At 35.9% G+C, this 15,481-nt stretch overlaps 1 long non-coding RNA gene and 1 pseudogene across 1 annotated transcript in view; both read left to right on the top strand.

Moving 5' to 3' along the window:
- The window catches only part of LOC138142766 (uncharacterized), a 192,873-nt gene that overhangs the window by 130,953 nt on the left and 46,439 nt on the right, over positions 1-15,481 (top strand). The gene's annotated exons all lie outside the window — the stretch shown is intronic.
- Positions 8,544-9,902, top strand: LOC138142764 (sequestosome-1 pseudogene; annotated as a pseudogene).

The following is a 15,481-nucleotide window of genomic DNA, read 5'->3' as shown; positions in this document are numbered from 1 at the left end:
TCTCTCTCTCTCTCTCTCTCTCTCTCTCTCTCTCCCTGTATATATATATGATCCCTCCAAAAAACCCTCCTCACATCAGCATATATATATATACATCATATATATATATACATCATATATACATCATATATATATATATACATATATATATATATATATATATATATATATATATATATGATGTGAGGAGGGTTTTTTGGAGGGATCATTTTGAGGAGAGTTTTGTGATTTGACCCGATCAGACTCAGCACAGCCGTTGAGCCCCCTGGCTTTGAAAACCCAGATACTGGTGCTTCTTTCTCTGGTAATTGAATAGGTATGGATGTAATGATCAGATAGCTAGAAGATTGTCTGCTGATGTTTCTCTGTATTTGTTGTCTGCTTGTAACTAGTTTGCATTCTCTGAATTTTGGAGTGATGACCTTTTCCCCTTGAACTAGGTAAATGACATTTTTTGATTAAAAAAAGATTGTTGACCCCTTTTTAGTTGCTTTCTTTTAGATAATCAGATCTAAGAACTTGTGTTGGCAGCCATCATGGGGGATGCTAGGGGGCTTGCTGCTTCAGGCATCCATGAATAAATATTGCAAAATGAATGAAAATGACCCAGCACTTGATAAAACAGAGGATCCTATGAAATTTGAGGAGGACATGGAATCACAAAATAGTTTAAAAGAGAAATGAGAATAATGAGAGTAGAATTTATCATCTTCACAGGACAATTAATGATCACTATAAAAAAAAATTAGATTCTGCAAAGTCAGGCTTCACCCAAGGAACAAAAGAGAAAACAATAGATGGGCAATAAAAATACACAGAAGTGGAAAAAAAACATAGAAAAGATGCAAAAATCCCCAGACTATTATGAGATATTATGCATATTATGCAAGCATGGTTCTCAAAGACAAGAGGAATAGGAAAAACCTAGAAATCATGGGTCTTCCAGAAAAAAAAAATAATGACAAGTCCAAAAACAAACACATAAATAAATAAACAAAAACAATGACACTACCCTAATGAAGGAAATAAGAAATGAGAACTCCCCAACTGCCAGAACTTCTAAATCTAGAACATGATTTTCAATTGAAACAATCAACAGATTTCCTGTGAACAATAACAACAGCAGCAAAGCTGCACAATCCAAAAGAGATAGTGCTTAAATTTAACAATTTAATTAAAACCCAACAAGTTCTGCTATCTATTAGGAAGAAGCCTTTCAAATACAAAGGAAAAATATTAAAATATAAGTATGCCTTTTCTATATCCACCAGTAAATTGAGGAATGGAATAAATATTATATTTCAAGGAGCTCTGAAGCTTAGGTTGCATTTTTTGAAAGAAAACTATAACTGAAGAGTTTGCTTTTCGAACATCCCAAACAAAAGAAATAGAGGAATAAATGAAGTGAGAATTCATAGTATAGAAGTCAAGTGTCTAAACTGAATCAAAATCCTTAGTTTTCTATCCATGCAGGGGCTGAAAAAAGGCAATTCACCAAGATCTAAGCAAATTTCTAGGGAGGGAGTCAGCCCTGGGGACAGAGAGCAACAGTTAAGTAATGATTACTTTGGTTATAGTGCAGGGAGTTTAATCCTTGAGAATACTGAGTGAATCAGTCAGAGACTCCAGCACATGAAAATAGAATAGCCAGTACCTAAACTGATGACAAAGCAGGGTTCTAAGGTTTTCTGTCCTAATTCAGTCCAGTGTCCTTTTAATTGTGTTGATATTGGAACAAAATGAGATATATAAGTTGGCAGGTAATAAAAGGAGGCTTTCATAGTTCTAACAGAATAGTATATACGAATATTATACATTAAGACTCAAAAGTTTGAGCAAAATAATAGCAAGGAAATTATATTAACATATCATTAGGATCATATAATATAAATGACGGGGCTGGAATTATACAAGGAATAAAGGGGTGGTTCAACAGTAAGAAAATTGTAATTGGACATATCAATATCCAAAACAACCAATATTTTAAAATTATTTCAAGAGATTTGAGGAAAAAATATTTGATAAAATAAAATGAGCATTCATATTTTACAATATTAATATAGTTATTATTATACAGTATTATTATTCTTATTATACAATAAACATTCTTATTAAAAATATTAGAAAGTGCCCTCTATCTATGTATACCTGTATATGTGTGTGTGTTTCTATTCCCTTCAACTATATTCATACTGAGAACAGTTTTATGACTTACAATTATAGTTTTTCCATGTAGGAATGTAAATAGTTCAAATTTGATAAGTTCCTTATGATTTCTTTTCTCTGTTTACCTTCTCATGCTTCTCTTGAAGGGATGATATTTAAAAGGTGAAATTGAGAGTTGAGAGAGGAATATAATGTGAGGAGATGGGGAGAGAAAGAATGGGGTAAAGTATCTCATATAGATGAGGCAAGGGAAAATGATTACAATGGAGTGGAAGAACAGGAAGGTAAAAGGGAATTGGTCAACCTTATTCTCATTGAATTTGGCTCAGGGAGGGAATGACATTCACAGTAAATAGTGTATCTCACCCTACAGTAGAGTAGGGGGGAAGGGGATAAGAGAGGGGATGGTGGAAGGGAGGGCAGGCTGGGGGGGGGGAGGGAAGTTTGAAGCACCCACTTTTGAAAAGGGACATGATCAAAGTAGAGAATAGAACAAGTAGGAGGTGGGATAGGATGGAGGGAAAAATAGTCAGTTTTTACAATATATCTACTATGTTAATATTTTGCATAGCTTTAAATGTACAGCCTATACTGAATTGCTTATCTACCCAGTAAGTCTGGGTGACAAGGGAGGAAGGGAATGAATCTGGAATTCAAAGTTTTAAAATCAAATGTTTAAAATATATATATATATATATATACATATATATATATACATATATATTTATTATTATTAATACTACTTTACATGTAATTGGGAAATAAGATATACAGGCACTGGGGCATAGAGATCCACCATTCCCTACTGGAAAAGTCAGAGGGGATATGGGAAAAGATATGGGAGAGAGCAGATTGGAAGAGGGGAATATCCTGTGGTATTGCTATTTTGGGGTGGTGGGTACGGGGAAAACAGGGAGACAATTTGAAAATCAAAATCTAATAGAAGTGAATGATGTAAATCGGAAGTTGACAACGTATTTGAAAAAAAATGGACATAATAATAGCACATCCACCCCCTACTGTTGTAGGGGGAATAAAATGAGATAATATTTGTAAAGTACTATTATGGTCACTATAACTTAATCTTGGTTTTTCAAAAGCCATGCAAATGTCAGGGAAATTATCCAAACTTTCTCTATTTCTCATCATCACTCTTGGAAACCATTTCCAAGGTAGAGACTCTAGCCTGATGGCAACTTGTATTATATTGCATTTTGGTAAATAAAATATATAGCAATAAAATAATAGAAAATATATATAATATAATAAATGAAGTTTTTCTTAAAATGATTAGTTTCTCTCTAAAACTAAGGATGAGTATTATATGTAACAGGTGCAAACCAGAAGCCATTCTAATGAGATCAGGGATGAACCAAGGATGTCCATTGTCACCATTTTTACCCAATATTGTACTAGAAATGATAGCTATTGTAATAAGAGAAGAAGAGGAAATGGAAGGAATAAGCATAGGCAATGGGTAAACAAAACTATCTCTTTTTCAGATGATAATATGATAGAGAATGCTAGAGAATCAACTGAAAAAACACTCATCAAAACAATTCAATTGAATAGGTTAGGAGCACAATACATACAATTAAATGTGCACAGTAACCTAGTGTTTTATAAAACCAAAGTTTCCAAATATTGGAGCAAGATGTCATTATTTCGCCCAAAATATTGGGAATCCTGAAAACTAGTCTGGTAGAAACTGTGTATAAAAAATATCTGACACCATATGTCAAGAGAAGATTAAAATGAGTATGTGATTTAGAAATGAAAAGTGATACCATAAGCAAATCAGTAGAGCATTAAAGAAATCACCTGTCAGACCTATGGATAGAGAAAGAGTGTATGGCCAAACAACATATGTATAGGTTAATAGGAGATAAAATGAGTAACTTAAATTACATTATACATTTTCTGCACAAAAGAAAATGCGTCTAAAATTAAATGAGATGAAGGAAATTGGAGAAAATCTTTGTGGTAAATTTCTCTGATAATGATGGCATTTCTGAAAATATTGACAGAATTGAGGCAAATATATAAGAATAAGTTATCCCGATTGATAAATGGTTCAGAGGTATTAATAATCAGTTTTCAAAGGAATAAATCAAAGCAAGAAGTTAATAGTCATTTAATAAACAAATTGCTCTAAATGACTTAGATATATGCAAAATAAAGTATAACTTATGTGCCACCTCACATCCATCTGATTGGCTAAGTTAACAAAAAAGAAAAATGACAAACACTGGCAGGTAGGTATAACAATATGTATACTAATTCATTTTTGGTGGAGCTTAGATATCATACAAACATTCTGGAAACAATATGGACCTAGCATTAAAAATTATTTATAGTATGTATACTCTTTTACCCAGGAATACTTGTATTAGGGCTATGCTCTGAAAGGATCAAGAAAGATGAAAGGACCTATATATACAAAAACATTTGTACTCATTGTTTTTGTGAGAGCTTAGAATAGAAAAGTGAGGGAATAACAATCAACTGAGGAATGGCTGAAGAAATAATTGCATGTGTATGCGATGGAACATGATTGTATTATAAGAAATTATGAAGGAGATGGTTTGAGAAAGTCCCAGGAAAACATATTAACTGATGAAAAATGAAATGAGAAGAACCAGAACTCTTTAACAACAGTAATATAAAAGATAATTAACTATGAAACACTTACTAAATCTGATCAACAAAATGACCCACCATAGTTCTGATGAAAGATGCTATCCACCTTGTTCCCTTCCAAATAGAATTATCTCTCTCTGTGTGTGTCTCTCTGTCTCTATCTCTGTCTGTCTGTCTGTCTCTCCCTCTGTCTCTGTCTTTCTCTCTCTCTTATACACACACACACACACACACACACACACACACACACACAAACACACATACACACACACATAGAAGGGGAGAAATAAATCCTGGAACTGAAAATAAAATTGAATGAAGAAAAACTGATATTTGTGCAGTTTTTCCTTGACATACGAATTACATGTGAAAATACAAATTGTGAAAAACAAAATACATTTTTAGGCATGTGAGCATGTTGGATTGTGTTTAAAAATAAAGTTTTGATTTTTTTTAAGAATACCCATTGAGAACACCCAGAATTGATTTAATTGAACAATTGCCCATTGTGGTCCATCAACAAAGCAGCAGAAGCTGCCTGGAGTTCCTTGTGACTGCTTTATACCCCTGTGACTGGATAGTGGTTGAAACAGCCTGAATGTTTAGTTACCTTGGAGGCTAAGGTAAGCTAAGTCAAGTTTTGAAAATGATCCTAATGACTTCTTAAGGAAAAAACAAACAAATTTTAAAAAGGAAAAACTAGCCTAATTTGTAGGAAAGTAGGGGTGAGGATATTGATCTTTCCGCATCAGATCAGAACATTACTAGCAACAACATCGATTCAATATTGACCTCATGAGTTACACATTTAGCAATCCTTAGAATTCCCCTGACCAGAGATGAAATTGGTCTCGGCACCCAAAGTCAGACTGACATGATTCCTAACAATGAATCCGTCTAATATCTGTCCACAGTTGTTTTGAGAGATGTGTTTTTTTTTTTTTTGTGGTTATTGTTTTGTTTTGTTTTTTTATGAACCATGTAATTGTTTGCAATGAGGAAAAATGGGAAAAGTTGAAAGGAATAAATTGTTGGGGGAAAGGTAAGAGTCCTCATACTTCATGTGACCCACTTTTTTTGGACAGATAGATTTCCTTGTTCTCATTGTCCTAAATGTCTTTCCTTGGACACAAAATGTCCAACAATATTCATTTTTTAGAACTGTTCTGCAATGGTGATTCATCCCTTCAATCAAAGCCGAGGGAAGTAAAAAAATCTCTAAATGCTACTTCCACCCCCCAAAGGGGAATACATTTGCAATGTACTCCTACAAATAGAAGCATCAAGGTTAAAAATGTTTTCTAAATATTACTTAATATATAGAACATAGTTGAAAGTCTGTGATCACACAAAAAAATACACCACACTAGAGAATATAATTTAGCTTTGTAGATAATTAAACAGATGCTGAGGTTCATACTAAATATAAATATATGATACTACACATGTACATAATGTATATTTATATAGATATGTATATTCATATATATTCTTGTATATATAAATTTAAAACCATCTGCCTACAAAATTGGATTTGGCCCATCATAAAGATGCAATGAGTGACTTGGGATATAGAAAACTTAGAGAAATGCAAGTGTGTATATCTGTGAGTTCTACTTGTTTATTCATCTGCAAGTTTATTTGTTGCAGACCTGACATAGGTTGTTTTATCCCCTAGTCCTTCATACTTAATCAGATCTGTATGTCTAGTTGGTTATAGCATTTCAAATATTTATACAAATTAAGCTTAGGCAGCTCCCAATCTTTAGGGCCAGAATGACAGCAATGCTTTACATACAATAAGGGGATTGTTGGTGGCAATCCTCTAGGTAAGTCATGTTTCTAAAAATTAATGTATGGCTGTGATTTTTTTTTGAGAGTGGGAGAAAATATTTTCTTTAAGTGGATAATGTGAAATTGCTCAATACTATAACTTTAAAATTTGTTTATGAATTTGGTTTTTAGCTCCTTTATGATAATAATCATTAACTATAATATACTGCGGTATTTTGAATGAAGGTAAGGCCTCTCCTGGGTCACATAGTTAAATGAGCTATAGCTTAAATATCTGAGGATGTGACTTAAACATTTAAAATGGCTTTTATTGCAAATATAAAGGAAAATTGAATGGGTGGCAAATGCATGTCTTTCTAGTGATCATTTGAATATTTCATTATAAACTCATAATCCTTGAGTTGGTATATGATCAAACAAGATATTGTTCTCTAGTTTGAAATCAGATGAAATTTTGAATGGCATCAAAATTTTGTTTTTCTCTGAACTACTCTAGAGTTCATAAATACCTATTATATTTTAAAATTAATGTCTCTTCCCCCAAGAAATTTCCTATGCAAATAATAAAGGCAATTACATATAGGCCAACTTATGACAGATTTAATCATTTCAAAATAATTTTGTCCCTTTAAAATGTTTTTTTAAAAGCTCAACCTAACATGCAAGAAGGACTAATATAAAGCATGTTGTAACATTTAAGCATTAGCATTAAACGTGAAGGATTTCAAGACCTCTATCATTGTTTTATTTGTTTGTTTTAAGCCTTCCTAAAGGACATTTAAAGCCCTTTCCTCTGGGCATATAATGTTTTTAGGTTTCTGTTTTGGTTTCTTATTTGTTTTTCCCCCTACAGTTCGCTGTAGTTGAGAAGCCTGCTCCAGGATGGTGCCACACCATCTGGATGATTTCTCTTTCAAATGCCCTGCAGGGGTCGAGGATTGTAAATCATTGCTTGACATTTTCAAAGGGTTAACTAAAGGGATCGGAGGATTTATTAGAGTTACATGAGGAGGGCAGTCTAGACTCTGGTTTGACTAGTCTGGAAATTTAGATAGATTTTTTTTTAAGTAAAAGTGAAAATGTACCCCTTAAAGCAGATAAAGATGTTCATGAAGAAGAAGGATAGAAAATGCCAAAGAAGTGATGTAAAAATCTTTCTGAGATTCCAAGTTGTGCCTGGGTAGAATTAGTAATGGGAATCTATGTGTGTGTGTGTAGTTGGGGGGGGGGGGGGGGGGGGGGAGGAGGCGGTGCTAGGATAATTTATGGTTTAATTTTTCTTGTCCCTATAGGGTTCACTGTTCGTGAGATAAAAACATCCACAATAGATTCTTGATGTTTGTCTTACCTTTGTTGGTTTGTTTCCTTGTTTTGGTATCGCATTTGTGATTTCATATGATATGGGGAACTCTCAGTGAAGAAATATTAAAGACTTGCCTAGGTAATTAAGAGATTAAGTGACTGCTCATGGTGACAGAGACATTTTGGGTGAAAAGCAGAACTTGAAGTGAGGTCTTCCTAACGGAGGCCAACTATCTAGTGACCATATATGTGCCTATTTTAAATTTCTTTTGTAATTTTTTTTTGGGGGGGGGGGATCATTGTTCTATTTGTTATTTTGGGTGAGTCATGACTTATTGAAATTTTGCCACATCATAGTACAAAAGAAAGGGAATTGATTCTAGGGGCATAGGATCTGGGTTCAAATCCTCCTTTGAGCAAACTATCTGTGATATTCTTCAAGTTACACAATCTCAGGACTCCGGCGCGGTGTATAGGATCTGAGCAGGGCCGCCACACACCAGAGCTGCTCTACAGACATCTCTGGCCTCGCTCTTCCTCTCGGTTCGCTCTTTGCAGCGGCTGGTCGGTGCGTCAGGCTCCCGAGATCCAGTGTATCCGCCCAGCCTCTGCTTTTGTGCGGCTTGTCGCTGGCGCTGACCATGAGGCGGCTGATCGTGAAATCCTACCTGATAGGCAAAGAGGATTCGGCCCTGGAGATCTGCTGCTTCACCACAGAGCCGCTCAAAGGCCTGGGCCGCTTCCAGAGGCCGCTCTGATGCATGATGGAAGTGTTCCCGTCGCTGCAGCCCATCGGCTTTCAGGTGTACTACCGAGATGAAGATGGGGTCCTGATCGCCTTCTACTGCGATGATGCTCTGAGCATGGCAATGAGCTACATTTAAAGAAGACCTCTTCCGGAATTAAAATAAAGACAAGAAGGAATATAAGCAGGAACATTGGGAGCATCTTCCCCCCTGTGCCCAGGAGTTTCCCCCCAACATGGTGCATCCCAACGTGATCTGTGATGGCTGCAATGTGGCAGTGGTGGGTAGTCCATTCAAGTGTATGGTCTGCCTTAACTACGACCACTGCAGTACCTGTGAGGGCAAAGGTCTTCACAAAGAGAATAACATGATTGTCTTTCAGAATCCCTTCAACACCCACCTGCCTGAGTGGATTTCTCGCCGATGCTGGCTCCAGAAGATGAGACATGGGTATCCACTCCCCCCCCCCACTTTGGGTGGATGTCAGCCTGGGGATTCGTCCGTCCTCACTGCATGAATAAGAATGCTTCACAGGCAGAACCTAGCAGGACTCCCCCCAATCCAGGAGCAGAACAAGATGATTCAGCTAGTACCAGTTCACAGCGGGATCCCAATGTCACCTTCCTGCATAATGTAGGTGATAGTGTGGCAGCTGCCTTTAGCCCTCTGGGTATTAATGTTGACATTGATGTAGAGCATGGTGGAAAAAAAAGAAGCAAGGTTACTCCATCCTTCTCTCAGCCCAATAGTGAAGAGAAGGGTAGAGCTCAGCCAAGCAGCTCCTCATCCAGCCAGAGCCAAGAAAAACCCCAAAGTGCTGAAATGGAAATGAGGGCCCTCTCTTAACAAATGGAGAAGGTGATTGTGGAGTCTTTCATGCAGGTCGATGAGAACCCAATGTCCCAAGACCAGACAGAGACTGGTTCAGGAGGAGATGAGGACTGGACTCACTTGTCTTGAAAAGAAGTGGATGCTTCCACAGGTGAACTTCAGTCCCTACACATGCCAGAAATAGATGGTTCAAACTCCATGGACAATTCTCAAGAGGGGCCCACAGGGCTCAGTGACGCTGCCTTATACCCACATCTTCCACCAGAAGCAGATCCGTTTTTCAACGAATCCCTCTCCCAGATGCTGTCCATGGGCTTTTCTGATGAGGATAGCTGGCTCACCAGACTCCTGCAGACCAAGAACTAGGATATCCAGGATGCTCTCGATGCCATCCAGTATTCCAAGCACGGGCCTTATCCATAAGAGATTCTTGCTCTGAAAACTCCCTCGCACCTGGCATTTCTGTCCCCTAAAGGCACTGACCTGTCTTCATCTCAGCTTCTCTGGAAATTAAGCTCATCTTTGTGAAAGTGCTTAGTTCTATGTTCAGTTTGTGCTGGAAACCGTTATCAGTTCACTTTTTGCTTGGACCATTGTGAGCACCAGCATACCCACCTTTTACCATTGTGCCATTGCTTAAAGGGGGTAGACAGGAAACAAAGCATGAAGGCACCAGCTCACTTCGGGCATCCCTTCACCACTTTGAAGGAACAGTTTTGTAATAAGGAGGGAGGAGGGTGTGAAAGCAAAGAAAAGGGTAGACTTTCCTAGTGCATTGGAAATATTGTTTCCATGTTCCCTTAGCTCTGCTGTAAGAGAACTCATAGTCATGTCAGTTGTTTTAAAATTAAGTGGTGTTAACTTTTCATCTTTGTAACCTTTTCTACAGTTAAACTCATGAAAAACTAATGTTTCTTTCTTTTGATGGAAAAAAAAATTGCCATATCCAATGCCATTCATTCAATTAGCATTTATTCAGCCTTAAAAAAAAAAAGTTACACAACCTCAATGACCCTCCGGTTCCTCATCTGTAAAATTAGGTAGATTAGAGGGTCCCAAAGTTCTCTTCCATTTCTAGCTCTCTGATATTTTGTCAAGCATATTTTTATGCATATATTTGCATAACTTTGTAATTTTCATCAATATTGTCAATTACATTTATAGTTTTCCTCTTTGTGAAACAAAAGCTACAGCTTACAGCAATGTAATTAATTAGACTATAGGGTACTACATCGGTTTTATTTAGAAGTTCATTTATATTTTCTTTTAACGAGTTTATTTTATTAATATTGAAATTTAAATTATTTATTGTTCTATGTATCAGAACATTTTTATTTATTTTTACAAATATTCATCAATTTCATTCATCAGTTTTCCTGGCCTGTAAATAGACAAAATAATTTCTAATATTTTCTTTTGTTGTGATTTCTTTTTTGTTTTTGATGCTTAAATTTTGACTTTTGCTTCTCTTTTTGTAATTGTCCCAGTCATGATTGATTAATCTTAGTTTTCTATTTTTTCAGTGTTTGCACATTTGTTTGTCAATTCTGTGTGTGAGTGATCATTTTGGGGTGTGTATATATGTGCGTGTATATGTGTGTACATGTGTGTGGTGTTATTTTCTATTTTCTGGTTTATTTCTTTGATATTGAGAATTTTATTTTGATGTTTAGTTGGGTTTTATTTGTTGTTGTTTTCCATTCTTTGAGTTGCATGACTAATTCAATAATTTATTCTTTCTCTAATCAATGAAAGTGCTTATCAATATATTTTCTCCCAAATACCATTTTGTCTTTAGGTATGTTTTCTCATCGTTGTAAATTTATTTGAGGAACAGAAGGCTACAGGTGTCAGGTGCTCCTGTAGCCTCTGTGATTTATGCTGATAGACTTCTGACTTTTTTACCTTTTCTGGTAAATGGCTTTTTGGGTGTACTTTCCCAGAATTTGCGGAGTTCTCATTATCTTTTGGGGCAGCCTGGCCTCTCTGACTACAGGCTTTTGGATGGAGTTGAACTTATGCTCTTTTTGTTTCTTTGCCTTCTACTCGGGCTCCTTTCCAAGGTCTTTCAGGCTTCTGATATATTTTTGTACAGTCTTCTTTTCTGTGCAGTGTGACTGGAGCCCACAGGGTTATTATCAATGGTGTTTTGTGTGTGAATACCCTGCTTTTTCCTATCTCCTAACTCCTTCACTATACTTCTACCTTCTGCCTTGACTTACTATTATTAACATACCCCTTCTCTGGCAATCCCTCCCTTATCCTCCCATTCCCCTAAATCTAAACTCCCTTTGACCTATTCTGTCCCCCTTCCCTCTAAAGCTTCCTCCCTTAACCTCCTACTCCCCTTTTAAACACACTTTTAACCTATTCCATCACCCTCCTCTCTGAAGATCCATTCTTTATTGCACCTCATTTGTATAAGATAATTACTCTTTTAGCTATTCTTGAATGGTTGTGCTTTTTGAAGTCATATCATACTCAGATCTACCTCAATCTTTCTTATAAGTTACCTAATTACTTGTAACAACCATAGACATAGGTTTTACATTTTTCCATACATAAAAGGTAAACCTTCTCTCCTCATTTATTCCCTTGTAAATGGGTCATTTGTATGTACCTGATATTTCTCTTGGCTCTCATATGTCAAATATATTGATTTCAAGATTATTTTTGTTTTTTACAAGAATCCTGAAAGTTTAATAGTTAATTAAATGTCCGTTTTTTCCATTCAAAATTCTGATAAGCTTTTCTGGGTATGATATATTTTTTTCAGCCGGAAACTTAGTTCTTTGATCTTTAATATATAGTGTTCTAAGATGTGAAATCTTTTAGTGTCACTAACACTAGGTTTCTGTGACTCTACTTGTGGAATTATTGTATGCATTTTTTTCCTTGTTGTTCATAATATTTTGTATTTAACCTGGGGGTTTGGGGATTTAACTATAATGTTGCTTTGATATTTTTTAGCATCTCTTTCAGGTGGTGATAGGTGGATCTTTTTTTTTTTTCTATTTCTGCTTTCCCCTCCTGTTTTAAAACTTCAGGAAATTTTTCTTTAATTAAATTTTGTATTATTGTATCAAGATTATTTTGTTGATCAGAGCTTACAGTTAATCTGATTATTCTTATTTTTTTTCTTCTTGATCTGTTCTCTTAATCCATTGTTTTTCTTATGAGATGTTTAACATTCTCTTCTATTTTCTCTCTATATAAAATAGAATCTTAAGATTTTGGATCTCATTTTCTTGTTGCTTGACTTTCTAGTAATAATCTTCATGTTTTTATGGTATTGTTTTTATTTTTCTTTTCAACTTTTCCTCAATTTCTCATTTGATTTTTAGTTTTTATTTTAAGTTCTTAAATGAATTCTTTTTGAACAGGTGACCATTTGCCATTACTCTTTGGAGTAGAAAAGGGTTTCTTTGCTTTAGTATCCTCATCTGAAGATGAATCACAGTCTTCTCTATTTGCATAGTAGCTTGCTATGGTTAATTTCTTTCTCCTTTGCCTGTTCAATTTTTTGGTAATAATTCAGTTTTTATACTCAGCTCTAGTCCTGGGGCATAGGGGATGGTACTTCTTACCTCTGATCCTCTAGTTTTTTCTCTGACTTGATTTTAACTCAGACCAAGACCTCCAGCCTCATGTAAGTGCACACAGCCAGCATTACCCTGCCCCACTGCTTCTGCACTCAATGGCTACATGTTGGTTACTTCATGCTGCCACCCCTCTCCCCAGAAGAGCTGAGTCTATCCATTCCTTATCAGCAGAAGTTCCTTAAGTCTTCTCCATGTCTGATGCTGAACTCCTCTCACTGCCTTGTTCGTAAAGTTGTTGTGGCTGGGGCTGAGGCAACCTTGTTGTTAAAGAGGCCCCTAGTCTAAATATGTTGACTCTTCACAGGGAGGAAATCTAGTCCTTGGGTTTTCTTCAGGTCTTCTCCAATTGTAACAAGAGAACCCCTATTCTGGCCTTGCTCTTATTTGTTTTTATGGTTCTATGTTTTTCCCAGAGGCACTATTTTATCTATTTTGTGGAGGAAAATCATGTCAGATTGAAATGTTCTGAGCTACTCCACCATCCTCTCCACAATTTCCTTCCAGATTTTTTATTGTCATTATTTTTAGATTTTCCCTGGAATAGATATGTGAAAACTGATTTTTCTCTGGAACTGTTCATGAAGTAAAATAGAAGTCCTACCAATCTTTGCAGCACATGCACTTCCTCAAGATTCTATCTGTCCTCAATTCTTTCAAACTATGCAATTTCCTTACCTAGTACAAATGCCTTGTTCCAGTTGTTGCTCTGATGCAGTGATCCACAATTTTCTGCTATGTACTCTCCCTCCCCCATTTTTCCTGCCTTTGCTCAAACTCTTCTCTATATCTGGAATGAAATTCTTCCCCCTCTTCACCTAGTGTGTTTTTGTCCGTAATTAAAAGACCATTAAATTTTTTTCCATGAAACTTTTCATAATTTCTCAGGTTAAAAATTACTTTCTACCACAACCACCCTGAACTTCCCCAAGCACTTTGTCTTGTGACTTTCTAAGTCATTCTGTCTGATTATGGAATATGTGTCTGTTGTTATTTTATACACCTACTAAACAGTAGGACTCTCTGAGAGAAGAATTGTGTACTATGTAAACTTGGCATCTTCCCCAGACAGTATTCTTGTCATAGTAGGTACTTGAAAATAAAAGATATGTTATTTTCTTCTTGTCTAGTTTCATAAATGCTCATTGGATAATACATTTAGGGCTAAAAGAGATCTGAGAGGTCATGGGTCCAAACACCCCATTTTGCTAATAAGGAAACTGACACAGAACCTTTAACTGATTTGCCAGAAGCGGAACATGAAGTTAAATCCTCCTAACACCAAGTCCACTTTCTCTATCATGCCAAAATTCCTTTATCTAAAAAAGAATAATTTTGATGGCACCAATTTAGGTTTCTGGAATTACTCTATGGATGTGAATAGGAAAGACTAACAAAAGAGAAAAAGCTATTATTTCCACAGGAACTATGAATAGCCACAGAATATAAATGACTGAATATTAAATAACTATATTTTGATAAAATATGATACTTCTTAAAATTTTCCAGTATGTGGGTGTTATGAATTATTAACAGTGCATTCTATCTTCTTAGATTTGTAGAAAGCAGTGGATTTCTCACACCCACATAACAGTTTTATTAAGTACAGTTGTTTTATTTTTTTCAAAGAGGTCATCGTACTCTTAAATTAATTTCAAACACTTTTTATAATTCTTGTTATTTGCATATTCATATGATTATGGCAAAAACTATTTGTGCTGAAAACAACTAAAATGGATAGAGAGAAAATGACAATAGCACAAAAAAATAAGAAAACAAGGAAGCATATTCAAAATCCTTATACAGACTATTCACGTGCTGAAAAATTAGTTCAGAATTAGAATCAGAGAATATTATTGTTAGAAAGTGATTGGAGGAATTATTTAGTTCAACTTATACTTTAATAGCAATCTTCTTCATAACATGCTGTAATAGTAATGGAATTTAAAGATCCCCCTCTATTGGCTTTGTTTTCGGATTGATTGTGTTAAAACCCAGATCTTGTGAATCCCACTTGTGGGATGGACTTGTTGACATGAAAAGAGAGAGCTGAACTTCGAGGAGCTGGTGAACTGAATTTAGAGAGGCACAAGCAGAGGAAGAGGCAGAAGAATATTTTGGAAGCAATATCATGGAGACAGAGACAGAGAGGATTGCTGAGGTCTAGTTCAAACTGCCCAGGACTTTTGAGAGCTGCCACCCAGAGCTACCAAGGACTGAGGAAACATGGCTGTTATGCTGGTACTTTGTCTGTGTGTTTTGATGTTGTTTTGCCAGATTCATCCACTGGTGAAGGACAGTGCTGTTGTTGCAGAGGACCTGGAACCTTGCTGTTGGTTCAGAGCTCCTGGGACTGTTATGCAGAGAGTGAATTGTGTCCACTTGAGAAGGACAATGCTGTTG

This window comes from Petaurus breviceps, unplaced genomic scaffold, assembly GCF_028583685.1.
Source record: "Petaurus breviceps papuanus isolate PSGF00001 unplaced genomic scaffold, PetGlider_PUasm1.0 90603, whole genome shotgun sequence".
Classification (NCBI taxonomy): domain Eukaryota; kingdom Metazoa; phylum Chordata; class Mammalia; order Diprotodontia; family Petauridae; genus Petaurus; species Petaurus breviceps.
The sequence above is the reverse complement of the archived record's forward strand: the minus strand, read 5'-3'. Positions and strand labels throughout refer to the sequence as shown.